This window comes from Juglans regia, chromosome 1, assembly GCF_001411555.2.
Source record: "Juglans regia cultivar Chandler chromosome 1, Walnut 2.0, whole genome shotgun sequence".
Lineage (NCBI taxonomy): Eukaryota > Viridiplantae > Streptophyta > Magnoliopsida > Fagales > Juglandaceae > Juglans > Juglans regia.
The window spans coordinates 20,839,113-20,857,319 of NC_049901.1; the positions used below are offsets into that span (position 1 = coordinate 20,839,113).

General features: G+C 38.3%; 1 pseudogene; it reads left to right on the forward strand.

Moving 5' to 3' along the window:
- The first annotated feature begins 879 nt into the window (after positions 1 to 879).
- LOC109018858 lies at positions 880 to 3,309 on the forward strand (annotated as a pseudogene).
- Positions 3,310 to 18,207: the final 14,898 nt, after the last annotated feature.

The following is an 18,207-nucleotide window of genomic DNA, read 5'->3' on the forward strand; positions in this document are numbered from 1 at the left end:
CCAACAAGGACCTGACACAAAGTTAGGAGATTTGAGTTTGATATAAATGGGTTCAAATAAAAATGGATTCCCATTAAGACATGATTAATAAAGTACGGGTCAACCGGTCGCTTAACTAGAAATTAATTCGCAATAACCTATTTAAATTTTATTATTATTGAGTTGTAATTATGGTATTACTCAATATGCTTATTGTCGAGATCATGTAATTTTAAACCTATGTTCGTATTTGTTATTATAAAGTTTGTAATATTAGTTTTATTATAGGTTAAAATTTGAAAATATTAATATTTTTTTAGTAGGTAGTCTTATTGTGTTTTTAAGATATTGTAGTTACTAATAAATAAATATTTTAATTTTTATGTGAAATTATGTTAATCAGGTCAAATGGGACGTTATGCGTGTTAGTTCAATCTATTTACATTAAATGAGTTGAAATAAGTCGTGTTGTGTCAATCTATTTCTAATTAACTATTAAACTGGTTAAAATGGGTAACACAACACGATCCATAATTTAAATGAGTCGGATTAAGATTTGAAAGTTTGACACAAAATTTATCTTAACGGGTTGGGTTCTAATTGACCTATATAGTCGAATGCCTATGACTTGACACAATACAGACAATGAAACAAGACCCGTAAACTTGCCACTTCTAGTCTTTCGACTCTAGAAGATGTAGTACTTCTACATGATTGAGAAGATATAGATTTTAAACTTCGGGAAAAAGTTTTTGGATTTTTTTTTTTCTTAAAAAGAAGGAGACTCGAGAGTTTTCAATAGAGTAAGAAGAAGAGTGTTTTCATATATTTAAAGATTTTTATGAAGTTTTAAAATTTCTTAGAGAGTCGAAAGTATTACTTTTTCTTTCGAACCCATCCATGGCTTCCATATCCATTGTTGTCTTCCTTTTCATGCTCATTTCCTTTGCAGGTGGAAGATATCCACCAAATCAAAGTGGACATATAGTACTCCCCGGATCTTTACTCTCCCCCAGATCAGACTCAAGGTCATGGCTTTCTCCTACAGGCCGATTTGCATTTGGGTTCTATCAGAAAGGTAGATCAGATCATGACTTTGCTGTTGGAATTTGGTTGGTCGGTACTGAAGAGAACGTAACGGTGTGGACGTCATTTCGTGATGATCCGCCTCTCACTTCGAATGCCTTGCTGGATTTTAACAAGGATGGCAAGCTTGTTTTGATGGTTGAAGAAGGAGAACATAAACTCATCACTGAAGCAACAGATCAGTCCGCTTCCTATGCCTCCATGCTCGACACTGGCAATTTCGTGCTCTGTGACGACAAGTCCAATGTCATTTGGCAGAGTTTCCGTCATCCTACCGACACCATTTTAGGAGGCCAGAGTCTGTTTAGGGGAAATCAACTCGTCTCCAGTTCAACCAAGACTGACCACTCAACCGGAGGGTTCCTTCTCAAGATGCAGTATGATGGAAACCTTGTTTTTTACCCGGCAAACACTGAAGACTCATCAGGAGATGCTTATTGGAGCTCAGGCACTTACGGTATTTTCAGTCCCAATTCTTCTCTTTATCTCAATAATACAGGCCTTCTGTTAATCATCAACGACACCTCTACGTTAGACAGAGGTAGTTTAATCGTAATTACTTATGACCCATCTCCGAGCGGCAACGTCATCAACAACAACAACACCATTTATCGCGCAACTCTTGACTATGATGGGATTCTCCGGTTGTATTCTCATGCCTATGATGAAAGTGGCAATTTCAGCGCAAATAAATTATGGGAATCAGCCCTTCCATGCCAGGTGAACAACTTTTGTGGCTTAAACAGCTATTGCATAGTCGATGACAACCAACCAATCTGTGTCTGCCTTCCTGGGACCGATATTTTAAATCTGAATAACAACAGGTCTCTTGGCTGTGAGAGAAACTTCTCTGAAGCTGAGTCATGTAGAAATGGGAAAGAAAACACAGAGTTTTATACTATGAAAACCATGGAGAATATGATGTGGGGAGATCATTCTTATGTTTATGAACCACCAATGTCCAAGGACGAATGCAAGAAATCTTGCTTGGAAGACTGCAATTGTGTGGCCTCACTCATCTCCGAGAGTGGTTGTTGTATGAAACAAAATCTTCCACTGAGATATGTAAGAAAATATACAGAAAAGGAAGAGGGGCTCACGGCATTCATTAAGGTAGGGATGACAAGCATTAAGAGCGGCAAGAAATCTGGTCTTCACCCAAACAAGCCGAAGATAGTCGTGCCCAAAAGCGCAATAGTGCAGATTATTCTTGTGACTTCCCCTTTTACTGTATTTTCAACTGTTTCCCTTGCACTCTCTTGCTTTTTCATTTTCAAAATTCGAATTTTAAAGTACGGAAGGCTGTTAGAGAACGGAGACTTGGGCCCGGTGGAGATCATCACCTTGAGATTGTTTTCATATAAAGAGCTCAAAAGAGTGACACATGGGTTCAAAGAAGAGATAGGTAAGGGTTCATTTGGATCCGTTTACAAAGGCTCCCTACAGAAAGGTAAAAGACTTGTTGCAGTAAAGAGACTGGAGAAGTTAATCGAAGAAGGTGAAAGGGAGTTCCGAGCAGAGATGCGAGCAATAGGGAGAACCCACCATAGGAACTTGGTTCGCTTGCTGGGTTATTGCGCTGAGGACTCTAAAAGGCTCCTGGTTTACGAGTTCATGAGCAATGGCTCCCTTGCAGATCTTCTTTTCAGATCCCAAAGGCGTCCGGCTTGGACTGAGAGAGTAAGAATTGCACAGGATGTTGCTAGAGGGATCTTCTATCTACATGACGAGTGCGCGGTCCCAATTATTCATTGTGATATAAAGCCTCAAAACATCTAAATGGATGAGTTTTGGACCGCCAAAATCTCTGACGTCGGGCTGGCAAAATTCTTAATTCCAGATCAAACGAGGACATTCACAGGGGCGAGAGGGACAAGAGGATACATAGCGCCAGAATGGCACAAGAACATCCCAATATCAGTGAGGGTAGATGTTTACAGTTATGGGGTAGTTCTCTTGGAAATCATATGTTGCAGAAGGAGCATAGAACTTGACGTGTCAAACGACGATGAGATTCTTCTTTCTACTTGGATCTATAAATGCTTTGTTGCTGGAGAGTTGGAGAAGATTGTGAAGTGGGAAGAAGTAGATAAGACCGCCTTGGAGAATATGGTTAAGGTGGGCCTTTGGTGTATTCAAGATGAACCAGCTCTTCGTCCTTCCATGAAAAGTGTCGTCTCGATGTTAGAAGGGAACATCACTGATATATCTGTTCCTCCATGTCCAACCGCTACATCCATGTAAACTTTCGACTAAAACACTAAAGAATTATCTGCTTTCTGGTAGTTTTCATGAATTTGTGTTATGTATTTTCCTCTTTGCATCATGAAAGGGCATATATATCTTCTATATAATATTCCTCCATGGTCAGCTGCTACTACATCCATGTAAACTTCTGCCTGCAGCAGCAAAAGTCATTTCTACTTTCGTGTAGTTATTAAACTTATTATTTTGTTTCTTGTAATCTTTTCATTCCAAAAATTAAATTCTACTCATCATACTCTACACCACACGTCACACATGATTTTTTTTTTAATTTTTTTTCTTACTAAATGTATGGTGTATGGATGATGATTAGTAAAATAATTCCTTTAATTTAGCAAAAATAAAACAAAAAACAAATTAAAAAAAAAATAATGTTTGGTGTAAGAATGATAAATAGAATGGCTCTTCTCCTTGCAACATAAGACGGAGATTGGAGGGTATCCTGTCCCTTTACGTGAGCACAATGGTTTGCCTAAGAGGTAAAGGTATAATGGGTCTCTAATAGTTTTGATTGAAAGTGGGTCAATATATTAGCATGAAGAGTGGTTTGGATTCAGAGATGAGTTGAGATGGGTTGAGATGGTTTGTGAATAGTAGAATAAAAGTTGAATTATTTATTATATTTTGTATAGAAATTTGAGAAAGTTGTTTTCGGATTTGAAAAAATTGAATTGTTTATTATATTTTGTGTTGGAATTTGAAAAAGTTGTAATGATGAGATGAAATAAGTTGAGAGGAGTTGAGGTGAGTTTTGAATGCAAACGAGGGATAATATCTTATTACTCATAGGTCCGTCAATTTAGTGAATATACAACGTGCGTGCTTTCGATGCTCTGGACAAAATCTCAAAAGAGTCGATGGGTGATTTCTGTCCATGAACCTCTCATTGATGACCTTGGTTAGTTACATCTAAGTATGTGAGGCTAGATTCAAAGATCACTTATCTGCTGCCCATTTACATTTATTCTATCCATTTAAAATTATTTACAACAACTGCTTGGAAAAAACAGCATCACTTTTCATATTTCACTTGGTATTCTGGTAACATCAATTCACTCAATTGAAGTTCCATATATTTCACCTGGTATTCTGGTAACATCTATTCTGGTAATTACAACAGCTACATATATTTTTCGTTGTATTTGTGTTCTATAAATGAGTGGTTTTGAGTTTGTACTTCAAGTTGTTGCTCTTGGTTTTTAAAAGCTAGGTATTAATCATTTACGAGGTGAGTTATTCCGCTATGCTCACATAGGCCTCGTTTGTTTTCAGAGATGAGATGAGATGAGATTAAAGTTAAAAAGTTGAATAAAATATTGTTAGAGTATATTTTTTAAAATTATTTTTATTTTGGGATTTGAAAAAGTTGAATTGTTTATTTTATTTTGTATTGGAAGTTGGGAAAGTTGTAATGATAAGATGAGATGAGATGAGATGTTTTCTCAAAACAAACGAGGCCATAGTCTTCCAAAATCAAAATACCATCTTTGTACTTATTCCGCTATGCTTACATGGTCTTGCCCAAGCTTCCTATTCTTGATCATCGTCTGAAAACATCCAAGACAATTGAAATATTATAGAGATAAGATAAGGAGTGAGTTATCAACAATTCAGTAAGTAGTAGACATATAATACTGTGTAAACATGAGCTAGTTACAGAATGCAGAACTAGACAATTCATTACGAGTGAAACCGGTCTGATTCGGTCCAATTTAGTACATTTCTTAAGACCGAATTGGTATACGCCGATTTTGAAAAACATAAGAAGCGATACCAGACTGATTCATTACTGATATTGGAACTTCCAATTTTCCCGATTTCGGTCCAGTAGGGTCCCATTTTTTTGATTTTACGGATTATCTATGTTTATAATAATATGATGTTTTCATATACTAAACTATTAGTCTATTAATATTATAATATAAGTGCATTATTTTATAATAATTAACAAATACTAGTATCGTATTAAATTTAACTATAATTGTAATGCCCCAGTTTCGGATGAAGTCAGAGAGTTACTACCTGTTGCCTAAATCCTTTTTCACAATACAAATAAATATTCCAAAGACTCTATAAACACATCCTCATCCATTTTCAAAAACTCCATAACCATACATACGACAACTCAAGGCTTAATGTCAACATCCCAACAAATCTAGTCAGTACAATCGATCAGTCTACAAAAAAATAACATTTCAATAATCTCAGTACTTATTCCCTACACTTAGCAATCTTGTACCCATTTTCTATTCTCGATCCTCAGTCTAAGCATTCACTTCATCTGAAAAATATTATGGAGATAAGGGATGAGTTATCAACAACTCAGTAATCGGAGAACATATGCTAGTATGTAAACATGAGAAATTTCACAGAGTTCAGAATGTAGAAACAAAACAATTCGGTTTCAATATGCAAATCTCAAAAATACATATTATCAGAAAATCAGAGCGACACTTCAAACTGTTCATATTCAAAACTAACTTTTCATATTCAAAGACTCATTTGGCAAAACATGACTGAATATCTTTATCTTATCATATCATATTATTTCAGAGTATTATATCCGAACAGAGACCATGTTTAACCCTCGTGGTAGGTTTGTGCATTCTGCGGACACTTAAACAGAACAAAAATCACCATGTTGCCAAAGCGATTGCACTCAGAGCAGAGATCACTATTATATGACGTGGTAGGATCAGAGGTCACTATTATATCTCGTGACAAGGCTAGAGGTCACTATTATATCTCGTAACAGGGCCAGAGTTCACTTTTGTGACAGAGCCAGAGCTCACTATTGTATCCCGTGATAGGGCCAGAGGTCACTATTGTATCCTGTGACAAAGGCAGAGGTCATTATTATATCTCGTGACAGGGCCATAAGTCACTATTATGTCTCGTGACAGGGCCAGATATCAGAGCAAAATAGAAGTAGAATCACCATATTAGAACCAGAATTAGAGTCAGAACATAATTAGAATCACCATACCAGAACCATAATCAGAGTTAGAATAGAATTAGAAAGTCATGTCAAAGGTTTTTTAGATGCCACATCATATCAAAACAAAGTACTGAAATTCAAATCATTTCACATTTTCCAAAACAGACTCAGAACATCTTCACGTCACATGCAAAAATTATCAAATTTTCATATTCGCTCATTTTTCTCAGTTCAATAATAGAATGCAAAAAATAAGCTCATGTCTACACGGATTATGCCAAAAAGTACTTTATTCTTATACAGAATTTCACGAGTAATGCAGAACAAATAACTGATGTTGTTTTAAAGTTTTTTTCATAACAAAACATGCATATTTTTCCATAAATCAACCTCATTTTATTTTTATGCAACGTCTGGCATAAGAACCCCGCTTACCTGAACTTCTTACTTTTTTATAATTTCTCCACAGTAATAATGAACGAAAATCAATCGTCACCTATAAAATTGTCATGTAATTCGAGTAAATTTTCAATTGAACACGTACTACGTAATTGAACTTGAAATACTTGAGTTACCTATTTTACTTCTTAAAAACCTAAAATTCTCATAACTCTAAAGTACCATAACTTCTCAATTCATCAATATTCACTTAATTTCTCCAACTCCGACAGTAAACACTAAATTATTTACTACTGAAATCTAACTATAAATAAATTAATACCAACTAATATAAGTTAAAACCCTAAAGATTTTCTGTTAAACAACATTTTTGGCTAATCAAATACCAAGTAGACAGAGCAAAAGAAAACTATTGAATTAAATTCTCTAATAACCAAAGTATCCTCTTTGTACTTAATCCATTATGCTTACGTAGTCATATACATACTTTCGATTCTTGATCCCCAGCTGAAATATTCAAACATCATTTGAAAATATTATGAAGATAAGAGTTGAGTTATCAATAACTCAGTTAGCAGAGAACATATACTTGTATGTAAACATGAACCTTTCCAGAAAGTTCAGAATGTAGAAACAAAACTTTTTTGTTTCAATCTACATATCTCAAAAAATGTTATCAGAAAATTAGAGCGATATTTCAAACTGTTCATATTCGAAGACCCTTTAGCATAACATGACTAAACATCTTCATTTTATCATATCATATTGTATCGTATCATATCATATCACCATATTATATCATATACCATGTATAACCCATGTGGTAGGGTTATTCTATCCTTAGTGGTCAAACCAGACAGTATTAGAATATAAAATTTTCTCTTATTCATTCTCGGAGTCCTAAGTGTCCACACATGAATGAACACGCAGAAGAACCACTTTATTTCCAAAGTGGGTGCACCCATATCAGAGATGTTGGTGCCAACCCTTTAAGAGAATCAGAATCATTGTATCAAGATCAGATACAAAATCGTAACAGAATCAGAAAGTCATGCCAAAAGTTTTTCAAATGCCATATCATATCAAGCAAAGTATTAAACATTTTCATATCATTTTCACATATTCAAAATGGATTCAGAGCATCTTCATATAACATGTATGAAATTCACAAATTTCATATTCGCTATTTTGCATATTTCAGAAACCACATGTCAAAATATTATTCATGTCTACACTTGTCATGTCAGAAAATACTCTCTCTTTTATACAGATTTCATGAGTAATGTAGAACACATAACTGAAATTTTTTTTATATTTCTTTTCAAAGCATATCATGTGAATTTTTATAAATCAACTTCAGTTCATTTTTGTTTTTATTTTTATTTTTATGTAAAGTCTAGCATATGAACCCCGCTTACCTGAATTTTTTAACTTTTCTATAAATAGGCACATAACTTGCATCAACTTCCAACCATGCGTGACTATTTAATTAAGCACGTACTTTACAATTAAGAACCTAAAATGCCTAAATAACCCATATATCCTAAACATATAATATATTTTCAACCTAGCTCACTTCAAAAATATTATAATGGTGCTCTGCCACATCTAAAATCAGTTCAACAATCAATTCAACTTAAAAATCTAACTCATATGTAAAATCAGTCTGCTTAAGATATTTTATGAATATATATATATATATATATATATATTAAATAACTCTGAAAGTTCATTTCATAAAATAGACTTATTCGTAATTGAAGTGTTAGGAATAAAACTTAATTTTATTATTTACTACAAAACTTTTAGTTTTAAAATTAATACTTAGTAGTATAATTTAAACTCTTAAGTATTTATGCATAAATTCAGAGATTTCCATATCAAACCCACAACTACTAAGCCCTAGTTAATAATTAAGCCAAACATAGAACATGTTACACATGAAAGGGGAGCCAAAATGGTTGCTGCCATAACCTAAACACATAGGTTAAAAATGTAAATGAGCATTCCATGTGAATATACTTACAACAGAATAAACGGTAGGTCACTTGTGGAAGAAAATGGTCATGCGACAGAGAGGAGTTCCATCCTCACCGAGAGGGGGCTAGGCTAGCCAAGATGAAATCATGGTGGCCTCCTCCATGGCACGTGGTGCAGTTCAGAGAGAGAGAGAGAGAGAGAGGATCAAGTAGAAAGAAAGAGAAGTTACGTTGAGAAAGAGGAAGGGGCTTGTGCCTCCATTGTGCCAGGTTGTAGCCGCATAGGGTGGAGCTGGGTGGTTTGAAGAGGCTGAGGGTGGGAGGGAGGCTCGTGGTGGTCTCGGTTTGCTTATGGCTTCATGGTTGTACTCGGTGTAATTGCTTGGTGGTCATCAGTGGCGTACGTTGGGTAGCCTTCTAGGTGGTTGCTTGGTTTTGTGTCTCACGTGGGTGGCATTTGGTGCACTCATCAGATGTGTTAGGGACCTCGGTTTAGTCCTTAAACACTAAGGTCCGTGAGCTCGCCTTTATGATGGTGATGACCAAGTGGGTCTTGCCAACTTGCTTGGCCTTCAACTTTCGTGGAAAAGGAGGGTCCCTAGGTTGATGAAAGTTTAGTGTTTAAGTGATGGAAGTGATGATGATGATGCGATTGGATGATCTAAGTGTTTGACGGATGCAATGCAATGTAGTTAGGCTTGTGCTTGTTCTCGAGAATGGCGCTGAATTGGTATGGGTTAGGGTTGGAGGAGAGAAGTGAGGTTAGGGTTTGGTGGCTACGGCAACACACCAAGGGTAATGGAATTAGGGTTTGTGTGAGTTTAGGATTTCGGATTAGGGTTGGCGTGATTGGGTGCTTGGATGAGGATGGACAGATTGGAGATGAGTATGGAAAGATTCCTAAATGGTAGTAATCTTTTAAGGAAGGATAGTAATTCAATTTTGGCTATTATGGAAGGCCTTTGGTTGACTTGAGATAATGTAGGAAAGGAAAGATTTAAGGAATTGATGATGAATGTCAATTCCTTAAATCAATGGATTGGATTTGGATGAAGACAAGGATTCCTAAGTTATAGGAATTACCTTATGGGATCTAGGGTATTTCGGCTAGGGTTTTATGGATATGGGAGGGAGGTTAATTATGGTAAGTGGAGATATGGCTATTGGCTTGGACGTGAGATTGGAGTGATGGTGTTTGTTTGGTGGGAAAAATCAAGAAAATGGTATGAACAATGCAAGAACAATGCATGAACAATAAGATGGTCAATAGAAGAATAATGGAAGGTAAGAGAATGATTGAATACTACTCATAAGATTGGATAACTTGAACCATACCTATTCACGAATTACAAGGTGTGATTCTCTCTTAAGGGATTCACGAATGGCACCCGAAAGAGTCCAAGTGCAAAGCACCTTAAATGATCTCAAGAACAATAAGCCGTCCACAAATGGAATTGTGAAAAGATGTAAGTTAAATGACTAAGGGTCCTATTTATAGAGATTACAAAGTGGAAACTCCCAAAAGGTCCCTTGAAAAGTATTAAAATAAAAATAAAAGAAAGTAATAAGATAATGCAAGGGCCATGGTGGCCTGTGGCATGCATTGGCCCATGGGTGGGCTAGTGTGGTTCATGGCCCACAACTTGGTTGGTCTGGCTTATGGCTGGTGGGGCATGGTATGGTGTCATGTATGGTTTGTTGGTGGGCATGGTAGGGTGCCATGCATGGGCTTGCTGGTGGGCACAACATAGTGTCGCAGGCCCATCATGCATGGCTTGTTGCTGGCATGGCAAGGTGCCCTGCGTTGGTGCTACATGGCCCAGGTAGGTGGCCTGGGCGTTGGCTCCACGTAGCCCAGGCAGGTGGCCTAGGCATTGATGCTGCAAGGCATGGGCTAGTGCTATGTGCTGGTGGGCATGCCCCTGGCCTTGCTTGCAGGACACGGGCTGGAGTCGTGTGCTGGATGGCATGCCTGTTGAGAGATGCCACTAACCTTGCTAGGCTATTGCTGTTGTGGCGCCCGCATGGGCTTGCAGCGTAGGGGTGTGCGCAGGGGCATGATCATGGGTGTGTGCATGTTGGGTCGTGCGCGGTCACTAACCTCGCTAGGCATGCGCATGTTGGGCTATGCGTGGCTAGTAGCCTCACTGGGCCCCTCATACGTGTTTCCATGGCATGTAGGCTAGCTGAGAGGCTGCCATGGCATGTCAAGGGCAGTGTTGAGGCATGGATATAGGCCATTTTCCTAGGAGTCCTGATAGGCTGGCATCGTCATGCGGTTGTGAAATTGTTAGGCGTGGGGTCATGCTTACTTGGTTGTGCTCTGTTTTGAGTATTAAAAACATAGTGTTTTGATTTGGTTTATAGAGGATGGAGCAGGCTTGTAGTTTTCCATGAGGGACCGAGGGTGGCTTAGTCATCTATGGGTTGGCAACAGTGATGGTGGCCGTTGGTGAAGGTGTTGCGACTTGGGCTGTGTAACAATTTGGGGTGGCTTCCTGAATGTGCATGGAGGTCGAGTGAAGTAGCTTGACGATGGTGGTCACTATGGTTAGGCATGGCTGGGCTTGGGGTTTACGGTTGGATGTGTGAGTAGAGTTAGAAGTGCAGCAGCTAATAATGCCGAGATGTGGCTTGTGGCTAGAGATGTTGTTGAACTTCACCATTTACGACAATGAGGTCGTGGGGATTGCTTATTTTCGATTGGTTGGAACGGGGCTTGTCGTGTGGGGAGATTTGATGCTTGAAGGAAAAAGCTGATGGTGTGGAGGGGAAACTAAGATGGTTGGTTGCAGACAAAGGGAACAAGAGAGAGAGAGTGGTTATGGAGAGAGAGCAAACCATTGAGAGAAATGAGGCACATGGAGTGAGGGAAAATAAACATGCAAAACTGATTGAGGGGAAGTGGGAAGAGAGGCATCGGCACAGGTTGGGTTGTAACCGGTTCGATTTTGGATAAAATTTGGGACCGAAACGGTATGCACTGGTTTTGCAATTTCAATAATCAATTCAGCACCGGTTATCCCTCTAAACTGGTACTTCCAGTTTTACTGGTTCTGATATGGTTCGATCCGACTTTCCAGTTTTAATATTATTATATATTATATAATATATAAAATAGTATATTATAATATATAATACTATAGTGATAATATATTATAGTATATTATAATATATATTATAATTATATTATAGACTATAGTGATATATTATATTATATACTATACCACTATATTATATATTATAATATATAGTAATATAGTATTAGTATAACTATTAATTAAATAGATTATAGTGATATAAGATTTTAAAATTAAATATTATATTAATTAGTAATTTATCATATAATACAAAACTATTTTATATATAATTATATATTATATATAAAAATTATATACAATATAAAAAATTATAATATATATATATATGAATCGGTCTGGTTCAGTTCTGTCCGATCCAATTTTAGAAAAAGAAAAAGTAAAACTAGACTAATTTTAAGAAAAATAAAACCGATACTAGATCGAACCAAATTTGATACCGGACGAAACCCACTGGTTTGGTCGGTCTGGTACGATTTACCGATTCATCAGATTTTTTTACACCCATAGACCCAAGGAAAGTTTGAGTGGGGGTGACTGAACTCCAAGGACTAAACGGTGCATTTAGCACCTTTTCCCCCACCGTTCATTGCGCCTAGTAGCTAAAGAGCATTCACACTGAGCTCTCCATAACCAATTTTTCCTATAATTTGAGGAAAAATTTAGAAAATGCTCTAAAAAGCTCCTCCCATCGGGATCTCTATCTTAGGGGAAAGATTTAGAGAATAAACAGTAATTTTCCAAAATATGAAAATTCTCTATTCTTCCAATCATCTACACTTTCTTTCATAATTAAATTTGTTATAGTTTTTAATAATAGTTTTAAACATAATTTAAATAGCTATGAAAATATTAAAAAAGATTAATTTTTAAAATATTAAAAATAATTTAAATTTTTATTTAAAATATTTATTAGATAAATAGTTCAAAATATAAGAAAAAATATTGAGTAGTAAAATTTGTAAATAGAAGTGTGAGAAAAAATTAATAAAGAAACAATAGAGAAATATTATTTTAATAGAATAGGAAACGAGATGTAGAAGGTTTTTAAAAGATAGTAAAATTTAGATAAAATTTTTAAAAAATGTATTTTTTAGTTAAATTATAAAAAATTTTATGGAAACCAACGGGATGTTCTAAACAGGAGTTGACTTCAAAGGGCCAGGCCTCATGGGCTGGGTGCTACAGTCCGAGAAGCACCTTGGGGTTGGGCAGTTCAGAACCGCCGACGACGGTGGCTAGCCAGATCCTCCACGAGCTTCCACGCTGTAACTTCGGTTGGACTTTTGGTCCAGCGTTAGGGAGGTCACAAGGACGCACGGTGGGGCTACTGTCCTGCTTGCTCTGTTTCCATTGGCGATGGCGTCTGCGTCAGCTTATTGTTGGTGGTCTGAACGGTGAAAGTTTTGCTGTGTTTTAGTGTATTGGAACAATGGCAAACGTACATGGCTTATTGGCTGTTCCTATGGTGGAGTTAGGGTTGTTTCTTTGGTGGAGAGGGGGGGCTTCGGTGGTTGGCAGCACGTCGTGTCTTAGGGGTGGTGGCAGTGGGAACGGTGCGCAGCGTCGGTTGTTTGTGGGGGAAGAGGCTCACGGTGTGGAGGCCGTTGCTCGGTCTTCGTTTCTCACAGTGCCGCATAGTGGGGCTTCCTCTGGTGGTTATTCCTAGCTTGGCCGTGCGAAAGGTGGTGCTGTACTGCCTTAGTTGGACTTCTGGTTGGCAACATGAAGCGGCTGGAGGGCGGCCTGCTGTACGTGGGGAGTGGCTTGGTAGACCTGGCTGGCCGTGTTTCATAGTGAGGGAGAGGAGGTCTGCGGCTGAGAGGAAATCTTTTGTGAAGGCTGTGTGTGTGGTGCGGCAACCATAGGCTCAAGATTGAAGATGAGTGCTTACGAGCATGAGGGAGGGCTTTATTTACAAGGAAAAATATTTGCATAGCCTACTATTTATCACACACTCAACACACTTAGTGTATTGAGTTAAAAAAAATAAAAAATAAAAATTAAATACATAGTCTGTGGAGAGTGTAGGTTGATGCATAGAATTACTCTATTTACAAACGGGTTGCTCAATTATTTTTTTTCATGGGTCTTGGGTTGGGTCCATTTCATGTGCCAAGTATTCAATAAACTCCAATAGCCTCGGCTCAAGTCCAAAATTCGTCCGATAAATAATTATGCAATTTCAAAAAACGAGTCTTGGAGATAATACCAAAATTAAAATGCGGCCCACTTGATTCATAAATTTTAAATGGGCTTTAACTCGATTTTTAAGCCCAATGAAAAATTCTAAATCCACCATAAGAATTTTGGACCCATGGCCTAATTAAAATTACTTGTTAAATCTTAAATGTGCTTAAGCCTTGGGCCATTCGAACAGTATTGGTCCTTAAGACTTCTTAAAAACATTTAGCCTGTGGGCTTAACCAAAATTATCCCGGAAATCTCACTTGAGGTTTCTCTAGGATATTTGCCCATTAAAAGTAATTTAGGCCCAATATGATTTATTGATTTTTCATCTCTAATGTGTTGGGGTTGGGTTGTTACAATTTGGCAATAATAACGTCACAGATTATAAAAAACACATTGAATTGATTGTAGATGATACATAGATAAGTTTGTTTGAAATGAGGTACGTCTTTGCTTCACAATCTACATAGTCAGTAAACCACGCCATCCCATCCCATCTATGAATAGTAGTCCTTAACAAAATGCAGTGAATACAATATATTAAGAAAGCATAATATTTATTAAGCAGTGGCATCCAGATAGTTGTAACTATCGTTAGAAACCAACAAAACAAGCGATCCACACATTTCAAGACTTTTGACGGCCAGAACCTTCGGGCTATTCCGTATTGCCCCTCTATAAACAAGCCCAAAGCCTCCTTTACCGAGCACTTCCTTGAAATCATCAGCTTCTTTGTTTTCAGGATAACAAGTGTGCAACACCCAGCCTAGCTTGAAGCCCGTGTTTTAATTTCTTTTTTTAGATTAATATGTATGAAAAATACACTTGAAATTTAAAGAGTAAATTAGAATAGGCTACAGAGTATAGATTTTATTGGACTTGATAATTATGATTAAAGATTTTAATGGACCAAGTGGGAATTTGCCCAAAAACTTAATGGGACAAGTTGTATTATTTTAAGAATTTGAGTAGAGGCCCATTAGTGTATTGACAAAATACTCGAACCATAAGAAAAATTACGGATAAGCAAAAGAGATTTTCGAACTATTCTAACCGGCCTAGCCCAGTCCATTGGTTAATTCCATACGTTATCCAAGATGTGGGCTCAAATACTTTGAAATGGGTCCAAAAACTCAAGGTCAAAGACTTTGCATGGCCCGGCCCCTAGCTCACGTCAGCGGTTTGCACTTGGACCGACTGCGTCTTCTGCCGGCTAAGGGGTGGTCCTCGACCACCACGGTTGAACCTCGTGGCCGGACCATGCACCCAGTGCAAGTTTTTTGCATTGGACTCCTCAGCCAGTTCTCGGCTAACTACCGTGAGCTGCTAGCGCCCACCGACGGCACCTTCTGAAGGCAACATGGGGGTCCCCGATCACCACGGACAAAAAACTCATCGCCCAACAACTCGACCAGTACTATCATGGCCCTCCCCGGCCATGCACGCTCCTCGGCCATTACTCATGGGCCATGCACTCTTCGGCAAGCCACTCCTCACCCACTCACGGCGAGGTCTCCCCTTGCCCACGACAATGCACCACGGCCCTTGAGTCCTCACCTACGGGGTAGATCCCTCTATCACGGGCACCTCGCCCTGGCTTCCTTGGTCATTGGCCTCTCGGACAGACCCCTCGACACTAGATTCATCACCTGTGGTGCGCTACTCAGCCATCCAAACTCCTCGCCCAGACTCAGCCATGAAACTGCTCGGTTATGCATCTCTTCAGCCCTGGACTCCCACATCTTAGTCACTCCTCTACCAAGCACGTCGGGTAGAGCTCCTCGGCCATGCATTCTTTTGCTAGTACATATGGTCTCCTCAGCTAAACACACTAAGCTAGCTTCTTGGTGATGCATTCTTTGGCCAGTGCATGTGGTCTCCTCGACCACGGACAGCACGGAAAGAAATATCTCGGCCAACCCATCACAGGCCCCACTGCTTAGCCACATGCATGGAGAACACGTGGCCCACTACCTCACTCAACAGGTAACATCTCGACGAATTAACAGCTAGTGTTTATGCCTGTGCTGTGCATGGTGCATGTGATGGACAACAAGGAACTACCCACTAATTGACTCACCCATAGTACACGACCTGAGAGAAAATGAATGGATCGGAAAGACAAACGACTTCCTCAGCAGTAAGCTGACTAAAACAAAAAAGGGAAGAGGAGCACGGGGAGAAGAAACAACAACCAGTTGTGGGCAATTCAAGTCAAGCAAAAATCGACTTCTTCAACTAAAACTCCCCTATTTTTCTTTCTCAAAATTTATGTGAATTTTATCTATGATAACAAAAGTGATTCCTATAGCACGGAACACTGGCCGCCTAGCCCAACTGGGGCAGCCCTCGGACATCCAAGATTGTGAATTAATTTCTCAGAATTAACATGCACGCGGGCACGTCGGGAATTGCCTAAAGTGGATACCTTCGGGAACGAGTTTATGAGCTCAGCAACTGCCTAAAGTTGATCCAGGGGGTCGACGAGCTACCTGACCATTTTGCGTGGGTGACCATATACAAACTCCCACACTAATAGTAAACTGGGAACGTTAATAGCGGCACGCATTGGAAGGGAAAAATCTCCCCAACACCATTGAAAACAAAAATGTCGAATGAATATACGCTTTTCAACAATGACAGACGAATCCAGTCTTATGAACTGCTCGATCTCCATCGTACCAAAGAGGCGGGTCTAGTCCTTCGGCTACCTAGCTGGCCACCATTTTCATAAGAATTTAACAGAAGGGAAAGGTTAGGGACCGCCCTGACTCCCAAGTGCTTGAGTAGGTGGGCAAGTCACTTGATTGTCGAACCACCCTCGTGCGCATATTACATGGTCGAGTTCATCTCCTGCCACGTCTGAGCTTTGTGCTCACATCTTACGCGGTCGAGTGCAACTCGTGCCTAATTCCACACCCAAAAATCTTTGTCGCTTAACGCAAGTCAAATGGATAACTAGTAATTCGCTCCCGAAGTTGACTTCTCTATGGGATTCAAGGGATCATTTCGACTGCATATTTTATATTTAAAGATTCTCAATGTCTTTTTTAGAACAAATGACCCTTAAGAATCGTGTGCAACTGGAAGGGATAAAATATATACAGCCCAAAGTAAGCCTACTAAGCCTAGCCGAAGGGGAGAGGTCCTATCGCTGGAAGATAAAGGAAGAGAGAGAAGGGGAGACAAGGGAAATGAGGGTGTCGAGATAAGAGGAAAACGAAAGAAAACGGAAAGGAAAGGAAAATGTCAGGCACGCAAGGGAATGCGACCTATCCTTACCACTCCTTAGGGGCACTCTAAAAGATGGAGCCTATAAATGGAAACAATTAGGCTATTTCAAGGGGATTTTTTTGACTTTGACTTCTTTTTCAAATTCGTCAACCTTAGGAGTGGAGCTCCAGCGATGAGATTTCCACCAGAAAAATATAGCTCTAATCTCCATTGTATAGAGAGTATGAAAGATCATGAGTGATTGTAAATAAACATATTATAGTGGATTATCCCCTCCTCAAAAATCCCAGTAGATGTAGGCAATATGCCGAACCACATAAATTTGTGTATACATCTTACTTTTACATTCTCAGTATTTATTTTTCACTCATTGCCATGGACATATGCACAGCCGCACTGGACCATGCTGAGGGCTCCAGACTACACCGATCAAGGCCCAAATCGTCATAGCAGGTTGGGAATGACTCTTTCTTCCCTTCGGGACTATTGTTCGATTTTTGGCATTAAAAAAACTAGTTTTTTCCAAATCTTTTTCCTTTCATTCTTGATGATATGTGAAAAAGTTTTTTTCAATTTTCAACGTAAACATGTTTAAAGAGTAATGATACATGTAAATCTTTTTTTACAACTCTTTATATAACTATGTTTTAAAATGAGGGTATCTATGTAAAGTGATGTTATTTTACAAAAATGCCCCTCATTTAGAACATAGTTATATTAAAAGTTGTAAAAATTATATCTATCATTTTCCATGTGTTAAAACCCCAAAATGATATCTTCTGCACAATAAGTTTTTTTTTTTTTTGGAAAAAAAAAAAGAACCAAAATCATATTACAAAAACCAAAAAAGGCACCCTTAAAAATTCTTCCTTGTAGATATCTTGTCAATGAATCCCACCATTTTCGCAAACAAAAAACTTAAAATACAAGTCAAATTCTTTACTCAAATTTATTGTTTGATCCAAACATGCTCTAAAATGGGAACTGGATGAAGGTAGAAAGGAAACTTTTTTAGTTTGGCATAATGGGAACAAGGACA